At 29.9% G+C, this 20,001-nt stretch overlaps 1 protein-coding gene across 1 annotated transcript in view; it reads left to right on the top strand.

The window, feature by feature from the left end:
• The first annotated feature begins 4,184 nt into the window (after positions 1-4,184).
• Positions 4,185-20,001, top strand: part of LOC129916918 (protein tincar) — a 114,434-nt gene continuing 98,617 nt past the window's right edge. The window contains exon 1 of the mRNA XM_055997129.1: positions 4,185-5,581. The gene's annotated coding sequence lies outside the window, so the exon portion shown is untranslated. The remainder of the gene's footprint in view (positions 5,582-20,001) is intronic.

A 20,001-nucleotide genomic window follows, 5' to 3' on the forward strand; every position in this document is an offset into this window, starting at 1 on the left:
CTTTTAAAGTAAACATACTTCGAGGGATTGATTTAATATAAACTAAATATGACAAACAAAAAAATTTATTTGCATCCTTATGGCCTTTTGTGCAATTTTGTGTATGTGCATTTTTATAAATTCGGGTCGAATGGATGGACGGAGAGCCATTAGCTTTGGTCTATTGCATAGAAGAACATTTAATACCAACTCTTTTACTGTTTTCAATGGCCTGAAAAACAATTCTTGTAAAATCCGCGACCAACGAAAAGTTTCTCTTGAAAAACGAAAAAAATACTCTAATGAGTTTGAAACAAAATAGCTCCGGGAAATTAGTAAATCAAATTGCACTTTTCGCGGGACAAATTTTTTTCATGGAACGTATTTAGGTGAATGTCCTTATCGTAAAAGTGAATTTTTTGGGATGATAAGATATCGGGAACAGCCGCCATCTTGGAAAAGAGGTCGGTGCCGTTTTTATTTTATAACTCCATTTTTACTCATTTAAACCAAAAATGTCCGAGGGTAGACTTATTATCAATTAAATTATCTAAAAAATGATATACAAATGAATTCCGTGAGTTAGTTAAATTCAATTTTATAGTCGGTCAAAGTCCGGGTTCTTCTCGCAAGGTTAAGACAATATGACATTTTTTTAAATATCTGAAGAACTTTTGATTTGTTGGGGATTTTCTTAAAGTATGAATTATAGCACTTTGAATTATCTATGAAATGAGTCCTTTATCGTTACTGTAACCAACATAATGTATAAGCCATCTAACGTCGAAGTTCACATTCTACTATCCAAAAGTGAGAAAATAACAAGTTTTCTTCTATTAGACCGAGCAAATTTTTGAAGTGGAGGTATAACCAAAATATAAGTAAACAGTTTTTTAACTATATTCGTCTAAATATTGAATTCAAAGTTTGAAATCTTTAATGTTAACCTTTATATGGTTTTCGAGGTTTTAAATGAAGTGAATTTTCCAATTAATGTGAATAAGCTCAAGTAACACTATTTAAAATTCTAAATATAAGAACTGATGCCCTGTCATTTTTCCTAAACATGAACACCTCAATCTCAGCATTACGATAAGTATAACTCAAGATATGAGGTGTGTAAGCCGTTATGTTTTCGAGACTATTGTGTTTAATTTTTGATTGTTTATTTGAACTATTGAAATCCCAAATATGTTCAGTTAAAAAATCGTATATCATGACTTCCACGTTTGGTTGCCTCTACAATGTGATGGTTACAAAAACAATAAAGGGTTCATTTCATAGATAATTAAAAGTGCTATAATTCATTCTTTAAGAAAATCCCAAACAAATCAAAAGTTCTTCAGATATTTGAAAAAATGTCATATTGTCTTAACCTTGCGAGAAGAACCCGGACTTTGACCGACTATAAAATTGAATTTAACTAACTCACGGAATTTATTTGTATATCATTTTTTAGATAATTTAATTGATAATAAGTCTACCCTCGGACATTTTTGGTTTAAATGAGTAAAAATGGAGTTATAAAATAAAAACGGCACCGACCTCTTTTCCAAGATGGCGGCTGTTCCCGATATCTTATCATCCCAAAAAATTCACTTTTACGATAAGGACATTCACCTAAATACGTTCCATGAAAAAAATTTGTCCCGCGAAAAGTGCAATTTGATTTACTAATTTCCCTGAGCTATTTTGTTTCAAACTCATTAGAGTATTTTTTTCGTTTTTCAAGAGAAACTTTTCGTTGGTCGCGGATTTTACAAGAATTGTTTTTCAGGCCATTGAAAACAGTAAAAGAGTTGGTATTAAATGTTCTTCTATGCAATAGACCAAAGCTAATGGCTCTCCGTCCATCCATTCGACCCGAATTTATAAAAATGCACATACACAAAATTGCACAAAAGGCCATAAGGATGCAAATAAATTTTTTTGTTTGTCATATTTAGTTTATATTAAATCAATCCCTCGAAGTATGTTTACTTTAAAAGTCTAAAAGTTACCAATTAATACGATTTTATCGAGTTTTAAAAACTTGCTTTTAACTAAAAAAGTCAAAAATTTAGAAAAAGTGCTAATTTTTGAATAGGTACATTTAAGTTGTTTCTTGACAAAAAAAATTAAAAATTGCATATTATCAAAGGATTTTACCTCTACTTTATTTCATTAGTACAAAGTTTGGACGTCCCGGCTACATACACAAAATGCCCCTTGATTTAGTAAAAAAAAATAAAATTGTCAATTTTTTAACTTTTTTTTCTTTGATTTTAGGTTAGAATTTTAGACAAAAATAATTTTTAAAATTTTTTAACCATCTTAACTTGACAGAAAATTTAATTTGCTATGAAAAGTGTCTTTGAACCATTTCAAAGTCAGGCTTGGTTTTCGAGTTAAATCAAAAAAACTGAAAACCGACCAGTGTTGCCGTTTTCTCAGAAATGCACCAATGGATTTAGTAGCACTTTTGGCTGGAGTATTCTTGTATGCCAAGGAATCATAATCGCCAATAAAAACTCTTGAACGAATTTGTTCCATCCAAAAGGGTCTATTCAATAGACTATTAACTTAATTTTCATTTTTAAATCTTGTTATTTCCAAATTAACCAGAAACTAAATTCACTGAGGAATATAGCTCTCACTCCCTTTTCTGATCCTCTACTCTATAACTTAGCGTTGATGCGGTAAGGGTATGTCAAGTCGACTTTTTGACTAAAAAGTAATTTGCATGGCCCGCTTCAAAGGCATGAATGGGTTTTATTTTAATTTAAAATTGGAATTTTAGTCCTAGAATGGGGATGTAAAGGGCTTTATTTCAAAATATGCATTCGAAATATGATCGGTAAAAGTGAAATAGTAACGGAGTTATGAATAGAGTAATGAGCGACAGAGTTATGAAAAACCGAAATTATGAAAAACCAGAGCTATGAATACCAACCAAAAAAACGTGGTTTTTGGGTTGGCAACCACTAATGGGGGGGACGAAATAAAATGAAAAAAAAAAAAAAAACAAAAACATCCATGCCCTGACTAAACCCCTGATCCTAACAAAATAGTTTATACCTTTTTGAAAACGGTGTTTAATTTAGACAAGAACCTCATCAAATATTTTTACTTTAAGGCTATATCTAAAAAAATGGCCTTTTAAGTCAACATTTAGGTACATATTTCAAATGAGAAAAAAACTTAACCCGCATTGGGCGCCATCTTGCAACAAAATAAAAATCTGCAAAAATTATCAGATTTTTTTAAATTATTTTTAAATAGTTTTTATACCTAGGAATTTGATTCTTAAATAATGAACGCCCTAATATGTACATTAGGGTGGTCCTTAGAAAAAAAAATGGGTTTGAGATAAAAATTTGAAAAAATTAGGGCATTTTTTTCCTGATTTGGAACCAATGGCGTCGCACTCAATTTTCGCAAAAAAGGAAAATAAGTACCACCCTAATGTACACGTATCAAATAAATTCTATTATTTTCTGAAGCCTATGTTAATTTTATCCAATTATGAGTACTTAGGTACAATTTGAAAAGAAAATAATAAATTCACTATACAAAGTGTCACACCCGTGACAATGAGATTGCCGAACATCACAAATTGATTTTTGTTTATTTTTAAGGATTTCTTAATATTTTATTTTTAATTTTTAAACACTGTAAAGAGCTACGCAACATAAACATCTGTTTAATTTAACAAAGATTTAACGCAGATACACACCCTCAAGCGACAAAGGGAAACAACAAAATTTAAACACTTGTTCAATGCAAAAACAAATTTCATACACCAACGTTGAAAATCAACTCGCACATTTTTATATACAAACAAGTTAAACGACGAACGTTAAAATCCCCACGCAGCGCAGGTAGATACAGCATGCAGAGGATTGCGGAAGTTGTGATTCCGATGTACCAAGCATCATCAACATCACCAAGCTGGCTTCGCTTCTACGTAGTGTTCAGTTCAGAGGTTTGCAAACCAAACAAATAATTCACTCTGAATTTCGTCCTTTCTTGTCCACCCCCGCAAACTGGAAATAAAGATGCGCCGATGGAATAAAATGGAAATTGGAATGCGTCGACCTTCTCTCTCTCTCCAATTCTCTTCTCATTCTCTGGCACTCTCTCTCGAACTTGCCGGTATGCATTCAAACTCAAAGATTCATTCGTAAAGTAATCGCTGTCGATGCCAGTTCGGGTGGCGGAATTTTTTTGTCATCAGGACTAAAATAGATTATAATTTCTGCTGTGTATCTGTATCTCACTCCTGGAAAAAAAAGCCAGACGGTTTTCAAATTAAAACATACATAAACTCATTTCTGAATGTAAAGAAATCCATATCGAAATAGGGACAATTTGATTAAAAATAATTCCCACCCGTTCGCACATTATCTTAATGTTAAATTTAAATATAAACAAATGTGCAGTTTATTGTATACCTACTATAAATTATGCCGGTAAAAATAAAACGCAAAATATATGTATAAAGAGCTTCCATTATAGTGAATGAGTAAGCTTGTGTAGTTGTTGTCTTATATCGATTTTTTGCTGTGGCATAGAGTTTGAGTTTACCACGAGTCCTTCCCAAAGCCATAGTGAATGCTCTAACAGTGGCAACAACGACCTTTTTAAGGGGTGGCATAGTCGGAATCGACGAAACTTGGAAAGTCAAAACTCACAATAAGGAAGAACCATATCTAGGGTTTTTCCAACAAAAAAAGAAAACCAAAAAAAAAAAACGTTGGTGGTTGTTTGTAACTATGTGGGATTCGTGCTATCAACCGCCAAGGATCGGATAGTCAACATCGTAGATTTTATTCGTCTGTTTTTCAAAAAAAAAAAAAAGGGTGGCAAAAGAAGCAGGAAATATTCTCTGTTCTGTCGACGTCAGTCAGTCGTTTCTTTCTCTTTCAAACTTCCCACCTGTATAATAGTGATTAAAGCTTTATATCCTACGTGTTCTTTATTTTGTGGGTGGTGTATATGGATAGTAGACGTCAAGTCAAATGGTGTGTGTAGACTTATCCTTGTGCAAATTTGAGATAAAAATCTACTTTTTAAAAATATCTATTATAAAAAATGCATTTTGCCATTATTGCAGATTCCATGTGTAACTAATTTAGTGTGATTGAAAGCCCCCCAAAAAGAAACAACAAACCCCCCTTGATAATTATAATTTGTGAGGAAATTCGATATAATTCCCATTAACCGGGTGTATAAGATTTGTGTATAGTAAGGGTTGGTTCCGGTTTTAGTTTGTTGTGTCTGCTACTCTTATTGATATAGGATACATAATTTTGTGAAAGAGTGAGCGTAAACGTACCTAGAGGAAAGTGGTAAGGTGCCATTTACTTAATAAATAAATACTGTGGTTGATGTTGATGAAATGTAAATATTATTGTCAATAAATTTTGATAGTGGTAACGTGGGATATCTTTGACATTGATTGGATATCTACGTTTAAATCAAAATTACAGTGCTAATTACAATTTTGGTTAAAGGTGTTGAATAAATACAAAAAATAAAACCTTTTAGTATCGTGCGTTCGCATATGAACAATTATATTTTAATGGATAAATGCAGTTGAACATCATTGCATGTCTTATTGGTAAGTATCTAGTACCTAGATAAGTACTTAATAAGCACCTTTTCTTTATTTTTATGTATATAATTTTACTTTGATAGTTGGAAAAGAGCTAAACGCATTCCAGTGTCGAAAAACTGTCACGAACATATAGATGTTTTGCCATTTTAATCGAAAGTTTTTAAAAAAGTACTAAATTCGGAGATAAGAAGTCACTTGGGTTAAAATAACATGATACCAACCCGGTTTTCGTCCCTCGTACCTGCATGACCGTTCTTATAAATATAATCGAAGAAATAAGAGAAAATGTGGATTGAAACAATGTAATTATTCTAATGCTGCTAGACGTTTTCTTACACCAAAAAAAAAACAATATCAATTTAACATTTTTTAAATATCAAATTAACATTTTTTAAATATCAGCCAAAAATGCTCTATAAAATGTGTTTTATGATATTTAAAATGTTAAAACAACATTTTTATTATCAGGATGATATTTAAATGTCACATTTTGGAATTTTTTTTTGATATTTTATTATCATTTTTTCATATCAATTTCTCATTCCAAATTGTTGAAAAATATTAAATAAAAAATTCTTAATGTGTACTAATTTAAAGGCGCTTTGTGTTTTTTCGAAGTAAAATGTATGATTTACTGATACTAAGATTTTACTTCACATAGTTTGGGAGAAAATAACAAAACAATTATATCACCTATAATAGAAAAAATAATATCACCATTATTTTGTAAAGAATATTCCCTTTCAGTAATGTTTTGAAAAAAGAAAGAAAATTCTTAAAATAATAAAAATAATAAAAATGAAAAGGAAAGAAATAGGTTTCATTAAAATAAACTAAAACGTAAAATCTAGTCAACATTGATATTTTAACTGTCAAAGTGAAATTTTCACTATCCACTTAAACTTAAAAAAATGTCAAAATGATATTTTAATTGTCAAAGTGAAATTTTCACTATCCCACCTGAAATTAAAAAATGTCAAAATGATATGATAAAAATCAAAATTGATATTTTAATTGTTGGACGACTTTTGTCACTGAAAAATGTTAATTTGATAGCTGTTATTATCAAATTTTTTTTTTCGGTGTAGTCATTTGATACTGTTAACTTATTTTATGTAACAAACTGATGGAAAAATTTCAACTTACCTCATCTTTAACGAAACTAACTTTTTCGTATTTATCGTCAAGATATCAAGCAGTTGTTGCTAATAACCAAATGTCAACATTCTTTGCACTAACCAGAGGTTTTCCTCGAGGATACATTTTGGGAACTCTTCTGTTTACCATGAACGATGTACTTGTACATAAATGAGCTTAATTCATCCTTTCACATGTACAACTTTGTTGTAGAAGTCCTCTTGAAAATTGTGTTTGGGAAATAATTGAAGACTTAAACAATGCGTCGCCCGAGTACCTATTGTTTTGTAGTAAACGCCACAATGCACTTTTTCAAACTATATGTGTAGTAATATGTTTAAAAATTTGGTCTTTTCAATTCTGTTATCAGATTTTTCTTATCGTGTACCGTTACTGAGATAATTGGTATCCATTTGGTCGTATATTCACAAAATATATTTCAACTGATTTTAAAAATTAGTAACGTTTTAAACTTCTCTCAAAACTTTTTCCTCCACATCTAATGGCTACAATTTTTATCAAGAAATTTTTATAATTTTTGTTTTACTTTTCAAAACCTTTTTTTCTTTTGATTTATGTATTTCTGATTATGAAAGATCAATTTATTCTCTTAAAATTGCTTAGTTTTTTGTTTATAAAGTAGAATAATTTTAATTTTTAAACAAAAACATAAAAAAAACTTTAATTTGTTGTAAATCTCAAAACAATCTCAAACGTTGGTTTAGGTTTTTGTACGACTTCTAAACTTGCCCCAAAGTTAAAAAAAAAAAAACATCTAAAACATTAAACGAAAGTCTTTAGCTTTATCCTCAAAGGTGCAAAAAAAACTCGAAAATTTCCATATTATCTTACAATGGGGAATTCAACATGGACACAAATGTTAAATCAAATAAAATGTTAAACCAGATTCAAGTTTGTAAGTAGGTACGACGATTTCAATTGGGTAAATCAAAAATATTTTAATATAAATGTAAAATATGTTGGATTTGGATGAAATTTTTGACCACGAACACAAACGATTTAATTGAGTGGAATACATTTGAATTAAACTGTTTTTTGTTACTTTTTCCTGTCTCTAAACGGATTTTGCTTTTGGATTCCTGATCGATTTATCACCAAAAATGTTATATACATTCATATTATATGGAACGTCTATATATAAAACACATTTTTCTAAATATTCAAAAACTCAAGTGCACTTAAAGTAGGCGACATCCCATCCCCTAAAAAAAAAAGGAAAGAAATTTCCATAATAATTCAATTTGAATTTTGTCCACAACTCAGAAAAAATTGAACGCATACCTATAGGTACTCTTTTTTTTTCTCCTGATTTTCCTTTTGAGAAGATAGGCATAGCGGGTGTTTTTTTTTTCGTCGTCTTCTCAAACAAAAAAAAAAAACCATAACCCCAAAAGTTATACGAAGGGGAACATTACTTACTTACTTATTTCACTCAAATTACAGCTGAGCTCAGCGGAAAATTAATTTTTTTTTGTACTTTTTTTGTGAGAATACATTAACCACAGAAGTCACCGACTGATGACTTCAAATTAAACTCGTAAAAGGAATGGCAAGGACTAAACTTTGAAAAATGTGCGGTGGAACACAAAAGTGTATTTAACGTGGAGAGAGAATGTGTAGAGGTACATCTCCACATTGGAGGAGCTGTGGGATAATGTATGCAAAAGAGGAGAAATATGAGAAAAAATTTTTATACGTCAGAGGTTAAAAGGATGGTTGTATGTAGAAATAAAGGAAGATTATAAATGAATGAAATTCATTATCCTTTTATGTGTTCAGTTGTATTTTTGTTTGGTATGAAAGTACTTATTACAAAAACCATAACAACTTTGTCTCAATTTTTATCAAAGAAGCCTTTTTTTGCACGAAATTTCTTGATGAAGATGATTCAACAAGTTTCGTGTTCGTGTTTCATGAAAAAATTAATATTTCTCTGAATCCATACAAATTATTTATATTTGTATATAAAATGCAAAAAAAAAAGTTAAGAATTTTCCTGGAAGATTCATGATAAATTTAAACTGCAAAAACTTATACATCTATAAGGTGCGCAACTAAGATTTCGATGTTTTATGAAAATGCAATTTAACTGTGATTCACCACACCAGCATAGATCGTTTGGTGAAGATAAAATTTTTCATCTTTAATGCTATCCATAAGTCAGTTTTTTGGTCTCTTCATTTAAGCCGCAATAGCTTTGGAGGTGGTTGGGTTAGCTCCGAGAAAGCCAGAACTGCACCCTCCAAATTGTTGAACCAATCAAGTCTTATTCGTTGGCCCACCTTTTGTCCACTCAAAATTTTCCTTTGTCCTTTTCAATTAAAAAAAGTAATTTTTGGGGATTTAAGGGGACTTTGAATTTTTGAGTACAACATTTGTTTTTTGAATATCTTCTTAAAGTAGGGTGGACAAATGACGATTTCTCAAATTTGGAAGCTAACAGCTTATCACAAAGTGGTTAGTTTTTTAAACAAAAATTAAGAGAATCTTAAGTTCCCAAGACCCTAAACGACTGAAACAAACGAACTCAAAAAATGAATAGTAGCTCTCTCTACTTTTTTTTTCACTTCATACCTACGACATGCAGTCAATATTATCTATGTCAATAAACACTTTAAAAGTTAAAAAAAATTAACATAGTTAACAGTGTAACACTAAAAAAATCCGTACCAATTATTTTGAACCAAACTAGTCTCACCTTTTGTCCATATTTCTCCACCCAAAATTTTCGTTTGTCCAGAGATTTGAATTTTCGAAAAAAAAGTAATTTTTCAGTACCTACAAAATTTGTTTTTTTAATATCTTCTTAACGTAGGGTGGACAAACGACGATTTTTGGTATATATATAAAAAACTCCAGGTAGACAAACGAGAGAAGTTTGAAAAAAGTAATTATTGGGGACCTTAGGGGAGTTTGAGTATGTACATTGTACACTGTGGTGTATACGTAACTTTTATTGGAAATTTTAAAAATTTGTATTTTTATTATCTGATAAACATAAGGTGGGAAAACGATGATTTTTGGTTTGTATTCATTTGTCGGTGTACAAGCGATGGCCGTTCGAATTTTTGAAAAAAAAAACTTAATTTTTGGGAATTTTAGAAAAAAATGATTTTTTGTATGATAAAAAATTTGTTTGTTGAATTTCTCCTAAACGGAGGGTGGACAAACGAGAGCAAATTGAAAAATTTTCTGTTTACCAAAGAATTATTTATAGCTTTAATGCCCCATTTACACAAATGACAATTTTCCAATTTTGTTTGCCAAAAATGTTGATATTTTTTGTATAACAATCATTAAAGACGCTTATACTTTAAGAGAATCCTTTTTTTGTCAATAGGTACCTGTTTTAATGAATAAAACCAAAAATTCGATATTAAAGCTAACGAGATTCATTAACTAAACATTTAAGACATAGTTAAGGTAAAGTAACTAATGGTCTTTTGTATATGTGTACCCTTGGAATACAGTTTTCTCAAATTTTCCATGGGATTTGGTCCTAGTGAATAAATTGAAGCAGCTTTTTTTTGCTTCCATTAAATTTGTTTACGTTCCTTTTTATAGCTTCAACTCTATGGAATTACCCCTTATATAAATAGGAACATGAAAAAGTATCCCGAATTTTTCTTTTTTCAGATGTATATAAGAACGTTTCCCTTTATTTCTTGCTTTGTAAAGAAAAGGATGCCTATTGCATGAAGTATCGTAATAAAATGAACAAAAAAAAAAAGGAACGAGTACCCCAGGTTCTTGAACTGGGAAAATAATGACCAACTTTATTTTACTCATAAAAGGAACTTAATTTAAGGAAAGGAAATAGTGACGGGGTAAATACGGCAGTGCATGTTGGGTCAAGACAAACATAGAACATACTAAATTAACAACGTTAACCTAAATGTCGAACTAAAGCGTGATATTTTAATATTTGGATTTTACGTAAATTTTTCAAAAAGTAAATTACCCCCTTCTTACCTTTTGAAGTTTGAGGACACCTTTTTAAACTTTTTTTTTCTTGCTAGCTTTTTTTTTAAATTTTATGCGAAACACCCTATAGGCTATAGAGAACATGAGTCCTATTGTTATGTTTGTTAGTTGAACCCAAATAAAATGGACCTTTACTGTATAGTTTTAATTATACATTTATACCATATACCATATTATGAAAAGGTGTGAGTTTGTATATTATTTATAAATTATAATCATTCATTCATAAAGAGTAATTAATACAAAATCAACCTTTCTTGTTTTTCTTTTTTTGTTCTGTCCAATCCAAGTCATTTGGTATTTTTCTTTTTTGAAAGCTTAAACTAAGTATATAAGTACCAAAAGAAATTTGGGTAAACATTTTCAAACTTTTCAAATGCTATCTACTTACTGCATTGAACTATATAAAAAGGGAAAAGCCGATTAATCACGCAAGGGTTTGTATTTCAACAAAGTTACCTTACACCTTTTTGGGTCCATCGGAAAGTTATTAAGTATTAAGTTAGTATACCTAAAACTTAATACATTCTTTTTTAACCTTGGGTTTGAGGCAGTGATAAGGAAATGCGTTTAGTTGTAATGGTATTAAAAGGAATGAAAATATTGAAAAGAAGTAGATATTTCATTAGGAAAAAAAAAAAAGAAGTAGACTTTTTGTTAGGAAAAAGGACTTCTATTTCTCTAAGTTCTATGTCTAAGAGCAGCTTAATGAAATATTTAAGAATGTTTGAAAAGATTAAATGAATTAAGAAAGCAGAGGCCTAACACGAGCAGATGAAAAAAAAAGTCATTTATACTATTCGAGTTTCAAGCCACAAATCAATTTATTATTTCGCATAGACAAACTAACCTAAATACTAACAAAAACAAACAAAATAAAAAGAGCAAAATTACAATGGTAGCGCCAATGGGCAAAATAAAAAAGACAAAAAAAGACTGGAGAATGTAATTAAACGAAGTTACATTCATTGAAAAGGATGTTTAATTTGCGGAACTGGCTCTAGAGTTTGTTTTCTTTCTTCGTCCGTCTGAGTGAATTGTAGATATTTTCTTCTACGAAAAATAGGAAAAAAAGGATTACTCCGACAAATGTAATTTAAAAAGTTTTTTATATAGCTTTGTTTGTTTTGGTTTTTTGTTTCTTTTCTTTTTTGTTAAGATGTTGTGTTGTAATAGACAAGAGAAAACATTTCTCTTGTCTGTGGGTTGTAATTTCATTGTAGGTCTAGTTTCTAGTTTTTCTCGTTCAATTGAGATTTTAGAATTTTTCATTTTAGTTCAATGAAATTTTTTTAAAGAATTAAACTTCACAAATTGGTGTGGAAAAAGCATTAGAAGAAAGATATAAAAACTTAATTGAATCTTCGCCAATCTTTAACATTTTTATGTAAAGATAGATATGTTTTCTAAGTGTTGTAAAAGAACAATTAAGGATTAATTTCGATCTTTAGAGCCTTTTAAGAGAAATATTGTGACAGAATATTTCGTTTGGACCATTATGTCCAAACGAAATATTCTGAAACACCAACTGAAGGGCTCTTAGAATTTGGGAACTTGTTCATCCACAATCTTTACAGTTCTCGATTTAATGCAGGTTTTGTGCAATTTAAAAAAAAAAAAAAACGAATTAGACACGTTTGGTTACAAAGTTTTGAGTTCGCTTCACGGAGCTTGGAACATTTTTTTTTCTGTTGGGGCGCAAAGTGCCGCGATTGTATGGAGATGGTGGACAAAAATCAATTTTCCAAAAAGGAATTGACTTTGCAAAGAAAAATTGTTGTAGGTATAATAAAAACAAATTCTAAGAAATTTGACGAAATTTTCACGCCCCCTGCCACGCCCACTATTGTATATGATTATTTATATCTAAAAAACGGCGTGCACCATTTGAACCAAATTACGAATATTTAATTATCCAGATGAATTCAAAAATGAAAAAATAGTTTCTACTCTTTCCGCCCCCTGCCACGCCTACTTTGTTTATATCTTAAAAACGGTTTGTACCATTTGCACCAAATTTAAAAAATTTGATTACCTATCTAGTTGAGTTCAAAAATATAAACTTGTTTTGAACCTTTCCACCCTCTGCCACGCCCACTTTAGTTGCTAAAAGCTAAAAGCTAAACGATTGCAAATTATCCTTTTTTCGTCTTTGACGACGCTTCTAAATGTAGTGTTTGTATCTTCCTTGACTAATTCACCGTTCATCAAGAGGCGATACATTTTGCATATTTAAAAGGTGTGGGCAAAATGTTTTTAAATTTTGTCCCCAATGGCGTAAGCTTCGACTTGGGAGGTCAAAGAGCAGTATATTGACACTTCTCAACGTGGGAGTTAGTCAGTTTATCGGATATAGATGGTCCAAATATTGACAACTCATTAAGACACACAATTGAACATGCCATTTCTATGATAGAGAATTTGAAACTTTCGATTTGGACCCAAATTCTAACAACATAAGAACCTTTAACGTTAAGTCGTGAATGTAACTGTTTTTTATATTTTTTTATTTTCTTAAATAACATTTTTTGTCCAAATTCCTTGTACAACTAAGATTAATCTTTTATAATATCTTAAATTCCTTGAGAAAACATTTGAAAAAGTAGCAATAATCAAAAAGGTTTAAAAAAAAAATGTTCTTAAGTATTTTTTGTTCTTTGTTATTCTCCAAAGAAAATGAAGAACATTCTTTTTAATGATACCACCTATATTTTTTGTTGGAATCCAATTAGATTTCATGTTGTAAGAACATTAAATAAAAAAAAAAATAAAACAACAACAACAAAATCATAAGAACTTTGGAATGTTTTCAAAATCGATTACCGTTACTAGAACAACAGCTGTTTCAAACCAACCCACCCAATATCATAATGACCGTACCGTCAATATTAATTTATTTCCGGAAACGAGCCAACATTCTTTTGAACACACAGATTGAAGCAAAAAAGATGCTCCCTTCCTTAAAATGGAACTGAACTGATGACTCCTGCAGGAAAAAGTCTTGTAAAATATGTATAATAAAGAAATTGCTTCACTCCCTCTTGTGTGTGTCGTTTCGTCATTTCCGATACCCATCAATTTCAAACACCCCCCTAAAAAAAAAAAAAAATTAGAAGATGTTTACCAAGCATTAAACAAGCGGGTAATAGAAAATATTTTAGCTATAGGTACTAAAATATATGTATAAATAAGAATGTCAATTTTTATCAAACACGATGGGTTGGGTTATGCTCTTCTGTTCCTGCGTTGGTGACCTTAGGCAGGTTTCCCAGAATAACCTATAATAATGACAATCTGTCAAAAAAAAAAACTACGTAATAGAGGGTGGAGTATCAGAATGAGTCAACCACACCCGTAGCCAGGGAGGGTTTTCCTGGAGTAGGGTAAAGGCGTCCTGTATCCTGGTATCCTTATCTTCCTACCTGTACATAAAAAAAAACGAATAACCTAAACTACGGCCCTGGAAAATATTTTAAACTGGTTCTATTTCACTTCAAAATCACCTTAATTACTTATTCCTTCATTAAAAACACCGTGGACAAAAATGACAAAGCCATATGTATACTTTCCGGATACGGGGTGTGTCTAGCGGTCTTATTTAACATATAAATGAACAATTTCTTTTAATGAATTTATGCTGTGCTAAAATTATGCGGTTCAAATCAGCCAGGCAAATGCTAATTATAAACATCTTACAATGTCCTGCTGCAAAAAAAAGGCAAAGCAAAAACAAATGAATGAAATGAAAAACTGAACTGTGCTGTAAGGAAACCTGGTGAAAAACAAAAGGAGAGAGAAAGAGTGAGCTTCATGTTTATTTAACCCTCCTCGTTTTTTTTTGCCTCCTAAAGACAATCCTCGTTTTGTTGCATTTATACAATTGTATGACTGCAGTTGTTGAAAAACTCAGACTCAGACTCCTTTTCTCTGTCAGTCGCTCACTCTCGTAGCGTTGTCGTCGCTCGTCGTCGTTGGTTGTTTGAAAAACCCTTGTGCGCGACATAACGAGAACATTGAGTGTGTTTTGTAAGCCGCTTTTGAATGAACCGCTTAATCCACTTGCACCGCATTATGTTAAGGGCTGACACTTAATTGTCCTCAAATAGAGGAAAAGAGAAAAAATAAAAAATAAAAGGAGAGGAAAGCCCACACACATAATGGTTAGTACTATATAAAGCCACAGAAAAATGCAAAAAAAAGTGTATAAGGACATAGTTCCTGTTCAGCAGTTAGAGATGTAATAATGTTTTGTGGGGTTTTTTAAACTGTTATATTCTTTTCATTATCATTGTCATCGTCATAAGATTAAGCATGTGGAAAATAAGATATTGTGCATATATAATCACACAGTCACTGACAAAATTTATTGGACGCATTGCAGATTTTTTGCAGAATCGCAGTTAACATTTGAAAAGCAAATTATTCGATTTTTATAACTTTAAGTCTATATGAGTTAAAATGGGAAAAATATTACTTACCTGGAATCCTGAATTTATTAGTATATGCTGGGTAGAATGAAATTTTGTGCTTCAGCTTGTTGATCCAAAATTGTATACTAGTGCGTTGAAAGCTCATCAGTATGGATAAGATTTTGTGGAATTTTTACTTTTTTTGTATGCCTTTTCTTTGGCTATGTGAAGTTGGCACTCCCAAATGTAATTTTTTTTTAAATATGTCTGAATGGATTGCACAAGGTAAGCCAAACTTTTTTTTCGCTAGTCCACTCTTAGTTCTAGAATTATAATGAATTTAATTTTTTTTAACTCAAAAACTACAAAAAATAATTTTTTTTCAGTGTAAAAATCGTTGATTTTTTTTACTGCGGTTCGTATTCCCTTAGCTCAGGATATCCATTAGCCCAGAATAGTCCAACAATTTTTCCTACCATTTTTTCAAAAGATAACAAAAACTTTTTTTTTTTTCATTTCAGAAACCGAAAAAATTAGGTTTTTGTTCCTTAGATTTAGATTGGTTTATTTGCCCAAGGCTAGCCAAGTATAGCTCAACTTTTATTTTCGATAAAAATTATACAAGCATTATTTTTTATTGAACTCAAAACTGCAAAAAATATTTTTTTTTGTTCAGTGTAAAAATCGTTGATATTTCACTGTGGTTCGTTTGCCCAATATTAGCACCAGCCAAACCACCATTTATATTCGTCATCCCAACTTTACTTGGTTTCAAAGGCCAACTAGTTTCATAATTTTTTTAGTAAAAAAAAAAAATAAAATAATGCGCATACGCCACAGTGAACTTTTTAAATTTAAAAATTTGGAAAACGGAAATTCACTGGTGTGGGAACTGCGCTTCAAATGTTATTTATTTGAATTAGAATTCTTATATTCCTGTTAAGAAGCTTAAGTTGATTTGTTTTATTTCAAGTGTTAAAATCATTGATTTTTTTGGTGAGCACCTAGAAAGCTAACATGCTTATAAAATGGTGTGTGAGGTGATTTCTTTTTCAGTACACGAATAGTACTTTTTAAACCTTTTTCAACTTACTATGGTAATTCCAACAAATTACATCACAATTTTTACACTGAAAAAAATTTTTTTTTATATTTTAAGACAAGTTTTTAACTAAGGGTGGGCTAACGAAAAAAAAAAATTGGGCTATCCTGGGCGAACCTTGGGCAATCGAACCAGGCATGTTTGAAAAACAAAATTAGCATTTGGGGGTGCCAACTTCACATAGCCATTTTCTTTCGTTATTTTTTTGCATTTTCGTTCGTTTTTTTTTTTGCTTTTTCTCTCATTATTGCCTTTTTTGTCTCATATTTTTTTTTATCTTTTTAACCTTTTTTAAAGTAATGCTACCTACATATAAAATAGTGAAATATACAAACAAAAAGCTAAATTACTCAATATGCCGATCTAACTCATTCGCAAACTTTTAAAAAACATGTAATGGAATCTTAAAGACTCAATATTTGTCTGATAGAAAATAAATATTAAAATTATTAAAAAAAAAAAACATTTCGAAAAACATTTTGAAAATTTAATTTTTTTTTTGCTGAGTACCTACTACTCCGCCCTGAAATAATGATCGCTTCCTTGTTGTAGTCAAGTTGCTGATAACATATAAAATGAAGTTTTAGTTTTCTACAAGTAAAACCACATGTCAAAAATGAAATTTAATGTAATCACATCCTGCTGTCAGATTTGTTTGCTGAAAAAGGAATTATACGTTCAGAATAGGATGAAAAAGTTTTTGATTTCATATTCTGACTCATTTCTGAGATAGTGTCGACACTTTTTAAAGGTTCAGTTACATTTGCCATACTTTATTTTTAAATTCCGTATAATAATATGCAAACTACGAAAAGGTTAAATGTACATGAACTTATAGGTTTAAATAAATTATAAATCATTTATTCAAAAGTTGTCAAGGTAAACCTAATGATTTCGGCTCCGTTTGTCATTGTCAAATCGTATATAATCATTAATAGAAATAAATTTCTGTCATCTAAATTCTAAACGACACACAAAACCATCATCATCATCATCGCAACACAACACACACAACTAAACAAAGCAAAATGGAATTTGTCAACCATAAAAGATTAGAATGAACTTTTCAGTGCACAAACCAAAATGTCACAGGATATAATATTGTAAAGCTCGTTTTTGCAATAAATTGCCTCGTGTGATATTTGAGATATTTACCATAGGAGTTAAAGGACACAATTGGATATATGGAAATTTATTACCATCCTGCCTCGTTCCACTACAAAATAAACAAAAAAAAAAAAAATAAAAAAACAAACAAAAAACAAAAATGAACACTCAGTTCATATATAGAATAAACGATTTTTGTTGCTGGTTGAGCATTCATTTGTGGCAGGATTAAGTGTAGTAAAATATGCACATATGCAAACATTTATAAGAGTATATTGTTTTTTGTTGAGAAATTGCTAACGATAACGAGCATCTCTCTGTGTAAATATTTGCAATTGAGTTTTCAACTTTTTTTTTTTTTGGTTGTTATTGTCTTTTTTTTTTTGTTCAATGCATGCATAAAATATTATATAGATTATTTTATATAGATTAAATAATAAAAATTAATCGATGGATTTTTTCATGTCATTCACTTTCAATCCCCAAACAGGATATCAACAATTATGAATATAAAATGAAAAACAGAAAAAAATTGAATTTAGCTGTGATAGGGAAATCTTTTCAATTGGAATCAATCAAATTAAGTGATGTATTTTTTTGGATTGATTTTATCAATATTTGCTTTAAGATTTAAAATGTAACAATTTTTTAAGTTTAATTTATTAAATATAAAGGAAAACATGTTGAAAATTATTGTATATTTAATATGAGCGATTGAATATAAATTAATGTTGCGTTTAAGTTCATACGAAATCAGTTAGTGAGCTGCGCCAAAAAGATCTATAAGGAACACCAGTTTTTTTAAATGGAATGAGTACGCCCCATTATTTATAAAGTATTTCCAACAATTCATTGTTTCAATAAGTTCTTTGGTTCAAAAAATCATCATCTAATGAAAAAACAAAAATGACAAACATCCAAATGATTAAGTTTTTCATTTGATCAATTTTGTTGGCCAATTTTGGATGTTCACCCTAGCTAATAATAAATGTTTGTAAATTCATTTCATTTGTTCCACTTCTCGGTATCTTTTGCTTTCTTTTCATTCGATCAAAATGCAATATTACACTTCTGATGCAATCGTTTTTTTGTCAATATCTGCAGCTTAAAAAGGCACAGCACCCTGAATCAACAGTCATAAGACAAAAAATGTATCTTTTTTGTTTGTTAAAATTTTGGATTATTTTATATCATCACGCTCTGCTTAGGGTGTGTAAAGTCGCCAGGTAGGCACCAATGTCATCAAATTTTAAACTAAGTACCTTGCATGGGCTGGACTTTGAATGCTTACTTTTAAGTTAATTTTTTTTTTAACTTTGAATGTGTTTGGACTACCACCAAAAATTTTGTTTTCAAAAGCTACAGTTACTGACAAAAGAAACATTTAAAAAAAGTTATTTTTCAAAAATGTCTCAAATGGCCTGACCAAGCCGGAAATGCACTTTTTAAACCTAAACTTAAAATTAAAATATTTAATTACCCTCAAGAATTACAAAAATTATTTTTTTGCGCAACAAATCAAAAAAACAATAATTTTCTTATTTTTGTCCTCTAACTTCATCCTTATTTTATAGTGGAGTAACTAAAGCTCAAAAATTGGCAATATTAGGGAACCCGGCCGAACAGCTTAGATTTTGATGATCTTTTTTTTCAAACGTTGGTAATTAAAAATACTTTAAAGTCTATAGATTAAAAATTGCCGGTGTTGCCGTTTTGATTTTTTAAATTTAATTGAAGATTTTTGTGAACAAAAACAAATTTTTTTCGAAAATTTTTCTTCAATTTCATAAATTAATTGATTCCAAAAGATTGTCTATAAAATTCAAGGAAAAAAATATATGGGAGTGAGGGACAATCTTCCATAGTTCAAGCGATAGATGCAATTTTCTTATTAATTGACTTTAAACACAAAAAAAAATATTTGAACACAACGGCAACACCTACAATATTCAAATATACATTTTTTAAAAGCTAGAAGCTTAGTCATATATGTAAAATTAAAATTAAGTTAATTGAATGAACGGCTTTTGAAAGAATGGTAATTGAACTCAGATTTTTGAAAAAAAAAATTATTGAAAAAATTTTAACATGTCGTTTTTTAAACTTGGTCGTAATATAAAATGCATTTATGTTCAAATTTTTTTGGCCGCATTTATTATGATTTCAAATTATAACGAGAAATGTCAATATGTATTACGGTTTAGGAAAAAAATTAAAAAGTATTTCATTTTCGAAGAACTTTTTTTAATAAAAGTTTTGAAAAAAAAATGTAACTTATTTTTTTTTAAAGTTCAACATCTAAACATAAAAGTATTTTTTATTCATTTAATAACCCTTACTGTTGAAAGTTAAAAAGCAAAAATTTAAAGTTCCTATTTACCATAGTCTTTGAGAAAATTAATTATTTCAATGCAAAAATTCAGTTTTAATAAAAAAAACCATTGAAATTGAAGTAATTTTTCATTTTTTTTTTTCAAAGTGTGATATATTTTACCTTTTTTGCTTCGAAATTCAACTGATAATATTTATGGCCAAACATTTTTTTTAAATAAATTCATATTTTATTAGAAAAAGTTTGGAAAAAAGTCTTTTTAAATTTTTCTAATAACATTTTTTTTTTTAAATTCTGAGTTTGAGGACCATTTTTTTCAAAAAGTATTGGT

Source organism: Episyrphus balteatus, chromosome 3 (assembly GCF_945859705.1).
Source record: "Episyrphus balteatus chromosome 3, idEpiBalt1.1, whole genome shotgun sequence".
Taxonomy (NCBI): Eukaryota; Metazoa; Arthropoda; class Insecta; order Diptera; family Syrphidae; genus Episyrphus; species Episyrphus balteatus.